General features: G+C 44.4%; 2 long non-coding RNA genes across 3 annotated transcripts in view; one reads left to right on the top strand and one right to left on the bottom strand.

Moving 5' to 3' along the window:
- The window catches only part of LOC310683112, a 31,274-nt gene extending 22,814 nt beyond the window's left edge, over positions 1-8,460 (top strand). The window contains exon 4 of one of the 2 annotated variants that reach the window (XR_014514289.1): positions 8,344-8,460. This is a non-coding gene — a long non-coding RNA (uncharacterized lncRNA). Of the gene's footprint in view, positions 1-2,549; positions 2,684-8,343 lie in introns of those variants that run through there. The other variant, XR_014514290.1, reaches the window with a different exon arrangement.
- Positions 5,096-14,128, bottom strand: part of LOC310683111 — a 13,252-nt gene continuing 4,219 nt past the window's right edge. Inside the window, exons 4-5 of the long non-coding RNA XR_014514288.1 lie at positions 6,709-8,374; positions 5,096-5,927 (exon numbers count right to left, since the gene is read on the bottom strand). This is a non-coding gene — a long non-coding RNA (uncharacterized lncRNA). The remainder of the gene's footprint in view (positions 5,928-6,708; positions 8,375-14,128) is intronic.

Raw genomic sequence — 14,128 nt, 5'->3', positions numbered from 1 at the left:
TCCACTGATACTGAACACTTAGGTTCCATTTAGACCTCATGGCTAATAGCCATTGAAGGAACTATCCTCTGGGAATTGGTCCAATCCCCTGTGGATGCATACTAAACCCATGCCCATTGCGACACCTTTTGGAAGAGTTGCACAAATCAAGTATGTTTTGTGCAATGAAGTCCCTTATCCTGAATCTTCTTCCAATGGATTTTAGTGGGTGACTGTTGTTCTTGAGACTAAAAGAACTCCTCTCTAGCCACATTCTCCAGACATGAATATATATTTTTAAACCTCTCTAGTCCGTTCCATCGGTCTCAGGAAATGAGAGGCCTTTGGATTCTGGGCATCCTTTTCCAGGACAGCACTTACATACAGCTTGTTAATGGTCATTAGAGTTAGGACACCCATCACAGAGCTATAATTCCCAGCACTCTTAATAAACTACAGTTCCCAGGATTCTTGGGGGGGGGGCACCATGACTGATCATGTGGTATAAGACATCTTTAAATGCATTTGTGTGGATGTGACTGAAAAAGTCCCCCCAAAGTGACCTTAACAGTCCCTTTTGTTTCATACTATACTTTGTACCTTTCATGTCTTGGAGTTTTTTCTCTCCCCCCCCCCCTTTTGCTCATACAAGGAGAATGAGTCCTTTAGAAAAGGACAAAATCAAGGCTATTTTTTGAGATGGCATCCTATTATTATTGTTTCTCTACAATCAAAGATGAGGGGGTAGGGGAAAACAAAGGGAAAATGAAACTAAAGAGAGATTACATAGAATGTTCAAAGGTATTTTTATACAAATCCCCCTCCTTGCATCTTTGGGGGGGGGGGGAGAATTCTCACTGAAGAGGCCAAATATTTTACCTTTGCTTTACGGCCTGAACTCAGTGCATAAATTTAAAGTGTGAAAGCTGATTGATCATGGAATGTGGGGATATTTTGTTTTGTTTTGGTTTTTCTTTTCTACCCGAGTCCGATTTATTGCCCTTTCATATAGCGTTTTTGGGCTATACATTATTGCTAACAACTTTGCTTGCTCGGATTACTATTAATAAATGATACTGTCTGAAGGTTGAAAGCTCTTCAATGCCAGAAAATAAAGCAAAAAGAGAGAGTGGATCCTGCTGCTTTCTGCTTTCCAATAAATTCAGGAAACCAAATGGCTCTTTTTGGCTGGAGTTTATATTGCCTGTGATTAACATCTTCGCGGGGCATTCAGACATTAAGAAGTGGGGCTTTTTTTAGTTGTTACTTTTGTTATTTTAGAAACCCATTTATAAAAATTGCCTTTGGAAGTGTCAACAGCAAAAATATGTGGCTTAGAATTCCATTTATTAGGGGGGGAAATAAGCCAAGTAGTCATTGAAGGAACTGTGCATGGGGCTTCTGTTTGGAAGGGTGATGGAGGCAATCGCTTGACGTATGGAATGTCATGATAATAAAAAAACTGAAGGACACATCAAGTAATAGATAGGATGGGGGTGGGGTGAATTCCACCCACCATACAAGCTTAATTAATAGTAGACCCATTGAAATGAATGAGCAAGCCTAAATTAAGTCAATTAATTTCAATGGGTCTACTGTGGGTGGTGCTGTGGTCTAAACCACAGAGCCTAGGACTTGCCGATCAGAAGGTCGGCGGTTTGAATCCCTGCAATGGGGTGAGCGCCCGTTCTTCGGTCCCAGCTCCTGTCCACCTAGCAGTTCGAAAGCACGTCAAGAGCAAGTAGATAAATAGGTACCGCTCCGGCGGGAAGGTAAACGGCATTTCCGTGCGCTGCTCTGGTTCGCCAGAAGTGGCTTAGTCATGCTGGCCACATGACCTGGAAGCTGTCTATGGACAAACACCGGCTCCCTCAGCCTATGGAGTGAGATGAGCGCCGCAACCCCAGATTTATCTGTGACTGGACCTAATGGTCAGGGGTACCTATACCTTTACTGTGAGGGAAACTCAGCTGAATACCACTCTTTGCCAGTTGACAACTGGAAGAGGGTGGAAAGTAGATGAGATTAACTGGGTGGGAATGTGTTGAGATTGCTAGAGTCCTCTTCATAAATTGAGTTGACAGGCGGAGTCCCCCCAACTCCAGGCGACCCCTGAGCAGAATAATGACTCAAGATAATGTGCTATGGGATTAAAATTGGCCACAACTTTATTAAATTTCAGGTGTAGGGAGACCTTGGCTCAGGAATTGGGCATTTATCCTTCCCAGTCCCCAGCCGGGAATCTGGGAGACATCAGGGTTATCCAGAATGTGTGGGGATTGGGCTGGCTCTGGAGAACATATGTTCAAGCAGAGAGCCCGCCCCCTGTTTCGCCACCGTTGGAGGGGAGAGCAATGACTACCTCTCGGCATATGGCCAATGCCTCCTCTCAAGACCCCTTTAACAGGGAACCCTGAGATCACCGCCGTAAGGGGGGCATGGGTCACCGCTTCACCCCCCCCCCATTTAGGAAGATGCCCAAAGCCTGAAACTGCCAAAGTTGTTTCATTTTGCGAAGGGAAAGGCAAAACCTGCCAATGCAGGAAAATTCCTTTCTTGCCCTTCAACAGCGACCCTGATGTAGCAGCGCCTGCGTACCTGTGGAAAAGAAGTTAACCTGCAAAAGAAGACTTAACTGAGGGAGGGCAGAGTGGGAGAAGCTCTGGAGCCAACTGATGCTTCGCAGGTAAGATTCACCTTTTGTTGTGCGGGCAAGGCGGTCCCTCCCCTTACCTGGCAATGCCTCCCCAGGTGGGATTGGGCGATTGCCTGAGATAGGCAGAGACCTCCAGGTATCCAGCCTGGGGAGGATGAAGCCAGCCTGAACTACCAGGAGCCGCACTGGGATCCAGGGGGCTGCACGGAACCGCATTTGATGTGGGGAGTGGTCATTATGCTCAAATATTCAGTCAATGTATGTGTGGTGCTGTGCTTCCTAGCCGCATTTCCTGCCATGTACATATTCAGTCTGCAGCATATATGAAGCCTTTTCATATATGCATGAAGACTTCCATCCTACAGATGTTTATGGTGTACAGGTACACGCTAGTAGGCAAAGCTATTGGGTGTGGACCTGTTCATGCTTTAATTAAATATGTAGACATAATGCTTGTAGAGGGCTTACTTCGAATCACATTCATCACAGCCTTCAGTTTGCTGTGAATTTGTTTTCATTGCTGCTCAGAGAAACACTGTGTGCCTGTTAAACCTGATAATTGTCAGTGAAACCCACACGTCAAGGGTTGAAACACCTGTCTTGATACCTACTTCTATAGAGTGCTGTTAACACATTAAGACTTGTGACTGCTAGTTATGGTGTTTACTCCTAGGACAAAGTTTTGGTTCTTGGTCTTACTACACACAGTTCAAAGTAGCAGTATGGGCCTTTGAAGCCTTTCATGATTCAGTCCAGGGTAATTTAAGGATTCTCTACCATAGGGATTGCTAATTTCCTCAGATGTCTCATTCTGATTAGTGAGATTACACATAGGATTTGTGCCTATTAGCACAATCCTAACCATGTCTACTTAGAAGTAAGTTCTATCAGATCTTACTCCCACGTAAGTGGGGTTAAGCTTGAAGCCTAAGCCAACAGCCAACTGGCTTTCATTGTCCTCATGCTTAGGAACTTTGTCCATATGGAGTTTCAAAGCTTTTGTTTGTTTGTCTGTACAAAGTCAGCTCAGCAATGCTCTGCCTTGACTCTATATGTTTCCAATCAGTGTTCTGTTCTCTTTCCCAGACCACACAGTTAAATCTGGACAAAGCTGAATACACTATAATCTCTTTTGGAATGAGTTTCTGAAACCTTGTGGTCAACAAGCATCAATACACGGGTTTTGTTTTGCTTTTACCTTCCTTACACATCCTTGTTTAATACAGGAAGAGGGAGTGGGAATTTGTGCTTGTGTGCCTTTTGCATTTTAGATCAATAAGGTGATAATTACAAAACTTGCTATCTCTGAAACATGAAACTGTTTTTCACAAGTAGCCAGTGGAGGTCACAGAATAAGAACTGGCATCGTGCTAAGAAAGGAGATTATCAAATGCCTTGACTTGGTGTTAGTTCAGATCCCAAGATACATGAGAGTTTTTATTCGTTTCAATTCCTTTGTTGCATTGGGATTCCTGTGTATTGCTTAGCTTTAATTTCTGTCAAAGCCATTGCATCAACCCTGTTGACTGCTTGGTAAAATAGCTCCCTCCCCTTGTGCTCAGCTCTGTCACAGCATTCTGAAAAAGAAGGTTATCTGCTCTATTAAACCTTTGACTTCTTGTCTTTGAAAGAGAACGCTTTGCATTCTGTTATGTCAGGACTGTAATTAGATCTGTTAATTAAGCAAAGAATGAACTTTTTAGAAACTCTAAAATGCTCTGCATTTATGATAAGTTTGCTTAGGTTGCTTCTGACCTCATTGCGCCATTTTGCCCCTGCTCGTTAATTGCTAAATTTTAATTAGGCAAGATGATGAATATGCTAGCCTTTGCAATAAATAAAAAGGGGGATTCCAGTTGTTAGCATTTACAAACCAAATTACATGAAAGTTATCTGCAGGTTATAGTACATTAAAACTATTCAGCATGCTGTTTAAAGCCTAACCGTGAATTCAGGTTGCCTATTCTATTCAAGGGATAGCTACAGCTAGCATTTAAATGTATGGAAATACTATGAGCTATTATGTAACCTGACCATGGTTGATGACCGTCTTAAAAAGCATTTTTAAAACTAATTGTGTGAGGGATCCAGGCTTAATCTCCTGGGGCTGTTGGTTGGGAGAAGGACAGAAACAGGAGTTCATGTCAGGAGATAAAAATCACAGGCCTCAATTCTTACTCAGTGTCATATCCCATATAACAAGCCTATTAGATATGACCAAAAACTACTCTACTACGTTTTGGGACAACTAGAACTATTTCTTTCTGTTAGCTATCTACCTGTTACCAAAACCTATAAATAAAATGGAAAGAGAACATAGGAGAAGGTCTATAGAAAATGAAATCATCAGTGTATTATTATTACCATGACAAACCCCACTCCCCTCTGTGCATAGGGCATAGGAATGTTACCTGGCACAGCAGAGGGACATTACTTCCCAAGAAGAAAGCACCCCCAACGCACTGCTATTTATTTATTTAGAAAAAAACATTTATATATCACCATCTAAAGCAGCAACTAAATACTTTTGTCTCTTTCATTTTTGTGTAATTAACCAATCTTTTCCAACTTCCTGGTGTGGCAAGTTCTTTGTTAGGTTTAAGGATTAAAGGTGTGCACACATTTTTTTAATGGATGCACAACCTGACTTTACACAAAAGGTGGCATTCCTTTCAAGAGTGTATGTTGGGTCTATATACATGGCAGACAAAAATGAGGGATCAGGTGTATACCTTGTAACGAGCACCACCTACACCAAGATTCTAATTATGTAAAAATCTGCACTCAGGTTGGACAAATCAGACCCATTCATGCAAAGACGTTAAAGGATTTCTTGCTGACTTAATTCAATCTAGGAATGCAGTCTCTCCTGAAACAGAGAGTATGGCATTGCATCAGTCCTCTTAATTGCATGTTCAGACCCGGAAACCTCAGCTTCCTCACCACGCACGTTGCTGCAACAGCTGCGACCAAAGTATCTTGAGTCCAGGAAGAGCTGCCTTCAACTCTTCCAAGTCCTCCTGTGTGTGGGTCCGCAGCCACAAGCCGTGAGCCTCTGGCAAATCGTTCTGGCCCAGCTGCACCACCATTGCTGCAGGCGCACGTTCCGCAGACACCTTCACCCGCACCATTGGGAGAAGCTCCTCCCAACGCATTCCTCGTCTGGATATCCAGAAAATGCACACGTGGTTGGAAAGCCCAAGCCTGTGTCAAAATCCAGACTCTACTGCCCTCTTGCTGGCCCAGTGGACAATGCTGTGCCCTACTATCCAGACATGCAGGGTAGGCGGACCTAGGAATGAACAAAACAACATTAGCAACTGCACCTCAATGCCGCTTCTGAACATAACCTCAGTATGCTCCAAATCTCCAGTGGCCCAGATCCTTAATCCTGTCAATGGACAGGCCCCAATGTGCAGCGGTGGTAGCTGCCCAATACAGAAGGAATGAGGTGCAAATTCGCTGGCTGACAGGCTGCACACTGCCAGTGCCTTGCGCATTACTGCAGAAAATTGATGCTTCCTTAACAGGGACCCATCCTCGTGAACCAGGAAGGGACCATCCCCAGGCAGGCGAAGGGACAAATTTTTTTTGGCATCCTTTACTGAACACAGGGCAAGCTCACCAGTGGCAGGCAGCCGCATCAAGGCACCTCTGCCCAACTGGTCCATTTTGGAATTGTGAGTGGTTAGGACTAACTCAGCACCTGACAGCTGAACATCCTGCAAAAGCAATCCCCTGGAAGTCCTTCCCTACACTGACTCCACCACCACTTTGTCCACACGCAGTGCACCGAAAAATGCAATTGAAAGTGCTGCCTCAAAATTAGACCAACAAATTGATCTCAGGGTGCTGCGCATAGCGCACAAAATGTCAAATGTGACTAGCCTCCTACCTGGTGACTTAGGAGGCTGTAATCTGGCCCAGCCTTCAAGAGCCTTGTGCACTACAAATTTTGCACAAGGGTCTCTAGAATAAAGGGACTTACAGAAAAAGAAAATGGCAGATGACTGAATTCAAATGGACTTTACAGCGCGACCCATGAAATGCAGGTGAGCTAAATACTGCAACACCTGCTGTGTGGATGGTGACTCTGAGCTAAGGCTGGTCGTGAGCTGTGCTCTAAAGGCTAAAAAGTCCACCCAGGCCTTCTTATAAGACTTCAAAGTGGAGGGAGAAACAGATTCTATTATGCCATGCATGACTATCTGTTGCAAAGGTTCCAAAGTTGCTCCGGTAAATATTCCAGAAGCTGCTGGGCCTCCGGAGCCAGGAATCTGAAGCACTCCATCTGAAAATGGGATAAGGCATCCACAATGTCATTATTAGCACTAGGAATAAAACGGGCAGAAAATACAATGTTAAACCTGAGGCATCGCAGCACAAAGATGGTCCTCTGCTCAAGAACTGCGCTGCTGGAAGCCCTGAACTCCCAGAACCCGGGGGTGCTGACTGTGAATGTGGCAGTCCAGACTGAAAGGCCTGCTGCACCCATACTCCTAGGGCTAGCTGGGACTGGAATCCTGGAAAAATGCATTTGGGAAAACAAAGCCCCAGAGGAATCAAAAGCCTCACTCCCTTCACTTGCATCAGAAGGACTCTGAGCCTCATAATCAGTAGAAGAAGAGGAGGGGCCAGGCGGGGATCAGGCTGCCTCCCAAACTGCTGAGCCAATGACTCAAGCTCCACATTAAATCTTGTCAAGGCCACAAGGTCCGTGCCAATATTGGTCATGATAGATCCCAGACGATCCAATGTTTGCTGAGGAACTGCTGGGGCTTGCACTGAATGCAGCGACTGAGACGGGCCTCTAATTACCCCTTTTGAAGGGAGGGGAGGGCTAAGATTCCTTTTAACAGGCATCTCTATAAGGTCTCCCAATATTCAGTAAAATTAAAATTAACTGTTAATCCTTAAGATGGCGCTCCCGCCAAAACAAAATGGTGCTCCCACCAACACAGGCCCTGCCACCAAGACAAGATGCGGCTCTTGCCAAAATAAGCAGGGCAAAATGGCTGCCGGCTCCAAGAATTCCCCAACCATCCCTAAGCAAATTGGGAGCGGGTGAAGTATTTACCAAGCTTACAGAGAGGGAACTCTCACAAGCCAAATTAGCAGACCAAACAATCACTATAACTAAAATTCTTTTGCTCCAGCGTGGCTAACACGGCTCAGAATTACTGCTCCCTGAACCCAGGGAAATGGAGGCAACCCTGGAGACAAAAGCGCTAAAGCCAAGCCCTGTGGGTAAAAAAACACCGAAAACAATAAATTGGGGCCGCTGAGCAGAAGTTTTTCAAGCCGCAGCAACCCTGCACCGTGAACCCCTGGATAAACCAGCTTGTGAGCTCAAGTCCTTTAAGGGAATAGTGATCGCTACATGAATCCACAAATTTAGAATCAGGATCCATGGCAATCACCAGCAAAAGGGAGAGCTCTGGGGGAACCCCAAGGACAAACGCCCTATAGGAAAGAAATTAGCGAATGAAAAGACTCCGAAGCGGAGCGCTAAGCGGCTGCAAGCCCCATGGGGCAAAAGCCCCTCTAAATCCGGGAAGATCAAGGATGTGGAGTATTAAAAACAAACTTAAAAATTTAAAACTAGGGAAAGGAAGAGGGTAAAAGGAATTAAAAAGAAGAAGGGATAACGGAAAGATATCACCAGGGTGATCTGTCGAAGGTAAATCTCTCTCTCTCTTGGCTTGCAGAGGACATGCTGTGGTGTTCCGAATGCACGCACTGAAAGAGGAAGCTCTGAGTCACATGCATGGGTATAATAGGTCCCTCAAACCGTTTGCGTCCCATTGGTCAGATTGTACCCAGCTTCGAGGGACCTACCAATCGGGTGTTGTGGCTTACCAGATGTTCCCACCCACAACACAGGGTCAAAACAGGATGTCGGTTGTCCAGTATGTGCCCTCTTTAAGGAAGGACCCGATTAGTGGTCTCCACCAGAGCTGTATTAGCAAATTGGAAGCTTGGAATCATGGGCAAAGAGAATCTTTCCCCTTAAACTAAGAACAGCAGTGGGCCTTGAGGGAGCTGTAATAGAATGTTATTTTACAAAAAGTAAATAATGTAATAGTCTATTCGAATGTCAGCAGCAGAGTTAGAACTGTCATATCATAATCCTGACTTGAGCAACAATGTGTGAAAGAGTAGCCTGGAGCAATTTTTTTCCTCTAGTACTTGAATAATTTCTGCTTGCTGTATCCCCCTGATCTTTATTTAATATCTGTACATTGTCAAAGGAATGTTTTACCTCCATGTTAAAATGCAAGTTAAAAATAGGAGACCATAGTCCCAGAAAACCCCAAATTTCTAGTATTTACAGCTCTTCTTTCTATCCTGAGTTATGGTGGCCAATAGAGAAAATTGTATGCTTCTCACAAAGACAAATGCAAGCTGTAATAAACCTATAAATAAAAAGCACTTTCTGACAACTTCCTCTCTCCCCAATATAACAGCAACACTCTTCTCTCTCCCCCACCCACCCTCTTATACCCACCTTTTTTATTTATTCTCTCAGTCTAATGAATAATTCAATAAATTGGTTGGGTTACGCCTCACGTGCTTTGTGAGGAAGTGGCAGCTGTTTCCAAGGAGTTCTCAAACAGAAACTCAGGAGGGTCATGAAACAGCACGACTCTGAATATGCGTCTTTGTTATGAGTGAGCCAAAGCAGAGAGTTCAGCTTTCCGACACGGCAAATTGCTATTTATTAAGCAGGAGTTTGTCAAGAATTTGAAAGCAAACTTGGCATGCATACCTGTCTTTCAAGGCTTCTTCTAACTCACTTAGAGCTGGTTTATTAAATGTTGCGGCACTGCATCACCACCTCCAGGCATAGCTCCAGTTTTTTGTTTTTTGTTTAATTGTGTGTGTAGGAATTCTTGGGCAAGTTTCCCGTAGGAGGTTCCCATGCACATCTTCTCTCTAATTAGTATAGGGATGGAGTACTGCAGACCCGGGCACCAAATGAGACCATCCAGGCTTCTCTATCAGACCCATAGGAGCCAACTCCTAGGGAACAAGGTCCCTTCACAAACACCCCTACAATATTGTTGCTGGTTTGAGGGGTTGGACAGGAAAGAATTAGAGCAGGGCAAATCACCAGGTGCATATGTCTCATGGAAGTTACAGAAAATGGTCTGCAAGGCACTGGGAGTGCAAGCAAGCAAGCAAGTTTATTAGATTTGTGAGGTCCATGCCTTTACACAAAATACCATAAAACATTATTAAAAGATAAACAATAAAATTATAGAAATAAGCTAAAATTCATGCCATGCTGTCCCAGCGAAGAAACTACCCAAAAACCCCCGCCTTTCAGGGAAGAAGATACAGCAACAGGTTAGGGGAGCAATGGGAGGGACCTCACCATTTCATCCAGGAACCATACCCTAGTTTTCATAGCCTTCACCACAAAGACCGCTACCACGTGAGAAATCCGTGGATCAGCGTCCACCAATAAAAACTTTACTTGGTCCTCAGAGTTGGCTATTGATTTGGGAATAGTTTGTAACATCACATCCCTGAAGGCCGAATAGATGGGACAATACAACATGTAATGTGTGAGATCCTCTTTGGTTCTCATATGACAAGGACATATACGCTGCTCTACTGGGATTTTTGCATATCTGCCTGACAGATAGGCCGTAGGAATGGTTTGAAAACGGGCCATGGTGAAAGCTCTCCGAAGGGTGGGATTGGTGATATTCGCCAAGTAATTGGCGCAGGTTTTGACTGTTTTCAGACGGGGAAACCAGTGGGAGGACGCTGGGTTCTGTATTTTTGTGATATCTAACAGAGCGTCTCTCTCCAGGATCCATTCCCGAACTTTGTCCGGGCTCCACAGTTTGAGAATATTAAACTCCGGTAGGGTGTATCTAACCAGGATCTCAGATAGGTTTTGACGCCAAGTGGTGTTCTTTTGAAGAGATACAAAGGCTTGTTTGGCCAATAAGATGTTTGAAGTATTTGCAAGGTTGATGTAAAATCGTAGGAATCTTAAGTGGGCCCTGGCAGACACAGAGGGTAATCCAACCTCCACCCTCAAGAAAGCTGCTGGGGTTCCTTGGGGAAGGCCTAGAATCCTCTTGAGATAATAATTTTGCAAAATTTCAAGCCGTTCCAACAGCCTCTGGTTCCACCCCCAGAGTTCTATCCCATATAACATCTGGGGAATAGCTTTCCCAACAAAAGCTCTTAATGCCGGGATCACCAATTGTCCTCCCCGGGTATGGAAGAAACTAAGCAGGACACCAATTGTTCTTCGTGTTAGGATGGTTACAGCCTTAAAGTGAGCTAGCCAACTAGATGTAGCCTGAAATGTAACACCCAGATATTTAAAAAAGGGGCACTGTTCAATCACATGTTCGTTTAAAAACCATCTAAAGGTGTGGCGAGCTCTAGTGAACACCACAATTTTTGTTTTGTCATAGTTTATCTTTAGTGAGTTATGGGAACAGTAGGCTGCGATCCCCTCCAGCATGCTGCGTAAGCCTCTTCGGGTGAGTGCCATTAAAGCCATGTCATCGGCGTATAGCAATATATTCAGACGTTTACCTTCAAGGGCTGGAGCCGATGACTTGTACTTTGCCATGTACTGAACAATGTCGTTTATATAAAAGTTAAAAAGAAATGGGGCTAGCAGGCATCCCTGTTTGACCCCTTTCCCCAATGGCAGCGGGTCCGTAAGAGTTCCCGATGGCCCAGTTCTGATTTTGACTGTAGTATCTGTGTGTAACTCTCTGAGAATTTTTAAAAGTCGTCTATCAATGTCCGTTTCATATAATTTTTTCCATAGTCTATCTCTACAGATTGAGTCAAAGGCAGATGTCAAGTCAACGAAGGCCACAAAGAGTCTGCTCTTATACGCTTTTGCATATTTAGCTACCAGGGTCTGTAGTACCATACAGTGACCTATCGTATTGTGGCCCTTTCTAAATCCTGCCTGTTCCTGGTTGAACAGGTTAGAATGGTCCGCCCAATCTACCAACTTGTTTAATAAGTACCGGGTATAAAGTTTGTATGCGATGTCCAGAAGGCTTACAGGGCGGTAGTTTGCTGGATCTTGAATATCTCCCTTCTTGTAGATAGGGGCTACCACACTTAGTTTCCAATTTGCTGGGATTTTACATGTGTTGTTTATTGCCGTAAAAAGTTTGGCCAAAAAGATGGCCCACCATTGGGTATTTGACTTAAATACCTCAGGGGGGATCATATCCTCACCAGGAGCTTTGCCATTTTTTAATGTTTTAATTAACTGTAGGCACTCTGATTCCGTAACAGGATCCCAACTAGCTAGATGAACATTCTTCAATGGGAGGGACGGACTCGAATTAGCAATATTTGAGGGTGTGTATAGCTGGAAAAAGTGTTGAAACCACACCTCGGATGGAATACTGTTGTTTACAATTTTTCCTTTGGATGAGACTCCCTGTGCTACTATTGCCCAAAATTTTCTATCATCTCGCGATTTAATCGCCTTATCAAGTGCCTCCCATTGTTCCTTCCTATAAAGGGATTTCTTGAGTTTTAAGGTGTTTTTATAGTAAGAGCGCCATCTGTGGAGATTTACTATAGATGACAGAGTCCTCTCCTGTTTTACCTTGTTTTGTTGCTTCCTAAGCAGGGATCTTAGCTTCCGGCAATCTTTGTCAAACCAGCCCCCCGATTTGTTATGTTGTTTGGGAGGCCTGGAGTTTGTAAGTAGTGGGAAAAGAGACTCTGAGACCCGCTGATATAGTGAAAAAGGATCAGAGTTGGGTAAAAGACACTGGTCTCTCAGAACCAATAAATCTGGAGAGTGCAGGTGTTGTTTAATTTTAAGCTCCAGCTCGCTGTTCCATTTACGCCTGCGTGGGGCCGGTGCTTGAGGAGGGACTGCACGATGTAGTTGTTGTAATCCCCCTGATTCGAGGGGAGTTAGTGAGATTGCTCTAGGAAGATGGTCGCTCTCAGTTCTGTTAAAAGTGCTGAGACCCTGTGCCCTCTCCAAAATTGTTGGAGAGACCAGGATATGGTCAATCACACTTGCACCGCGAGGGCCGATAAAAGAAAAAAAACCTCCTGACCTATCCATGTAAGTACCATGCAGGTTGTACAAATTATGCTTAAAGGCGATCTCCAGTAATGTATTACCTGCCTTATTCAGGACCTTTTCATCAGAACTCCAAGGGATAAACCAGTCCGCTTCTGGTAAAAACTGGGATTTGGAGCCATACGAATTGATGTCACTGCCTATCCTAGCATTAAAGTCACCTGCCAGCAGGATGTTCCAGTCAGGAAATTCTATTTTGGCCTTCTCCAAGCATGACTCCAAATCTTCCCAGATTTGTATTGTCTGAGAGGAAGTACACACGGGGGGAATATAAACGTTAAAACATAGAAAATCTCCTCCTGTGTTATTGGAGATAAGTAAAATCTGAAAATTGTTGCTCTTCATCCACTGCAGTTGTCGCACCCTGTACCCTTGCTCTATAGGGATAAAAGTGACCAAACCGCCGCTAGGTCGGCCACGGTTATTTAGTTTTTTCGCAGGGGTAGCAAAAGCCACATAGCCCTGTAAGTAAGGGAGATGAGAGTCTAGGCACCAGGTCTCTTGTAAACAAATAATCTGGAATTTTGAGAGGAAATCCAGAAAATCAGCATCGCCCTGCTTAGACCGCCAGCCCGCCACATTCCACGATAAAATGTGGAAATATGGTGGTGAGGGGAACAAAGGTAGACTCCTCCGTTTGTTCTTTAGTATGATGGAATGGATGTTTTTATAGAGGTGGAGTGAGCTGTTAAGATCATTCGTGGTAGGTACTAACCTAGTGAGTTTTGTTTCCCTGGCATGGTGTCCCCTCGCTGTGTCTGTCTTTCAATCCTCCACCTGAATGTCATCTAAGGATCCTAAGACATCCACAAAGATTGAGCCGTTCCTACTCATCGGCATGGCAAGATCTACCTGGTGTGTTGTTGTTTGAGGTATTAAGGGTTGTGTGGGAGAACCCGCTTCTTCGGGGGACAGGAACCGGCACTGCGTCCAGTCTTCGTTGGATAAGGGCTTTGTTGTGTTAGTAGCAAAATTAAATTCCAAAGGAGCAGAAAAGCCTTGGGGAAGTAAGGATTTTTTGATGTTTTGTAACCTAGCTATTAACGCATCCTGGGACTGATGAATCTGCTCAAGGGAAGCTAAAAAGAACAGCTCCTTTTCGTTTAAAATATCTTTTTTGGGTTCATTGGAAGGGAGTGAACTTTTTTGGAGCTTAGCCTTCTGTTTGGAAATTTTGACTGCCTCCGGTTGAACTTGTTTGTAGTTTTCAGAAGCCATTTCCAATTCTGTGTGCAGACTAGTAGGCTTACGTGTTCCTAAGAGGGATGATGGAATGCCGGACTCTTCGAATAGGCGGGTCACCAACAGGCCAGCCCTCTGGAGCCTGTCCCTCTTTTTCAAGATTTGTTTAGTTACCGACCAGTCCTTAAAGGTCACCACAACTCTGTTTT

The sequence above is a fragment of the Podarcis tiliguerta genome (assembly GCF_965153285.1).
Source record: "Podarcis tiliguerta genome assembly, chromosome: 8".
Taxonomy (NCBI): Eukaryota; Metazoa; Chordata; class Lepidosauria; order Squamata; family Lacertidae; genus Podarcis; species Podarcis tiliguerta.
This window is presented reverse-complemented; position numbering and strand designations above follow the sequence as displayed.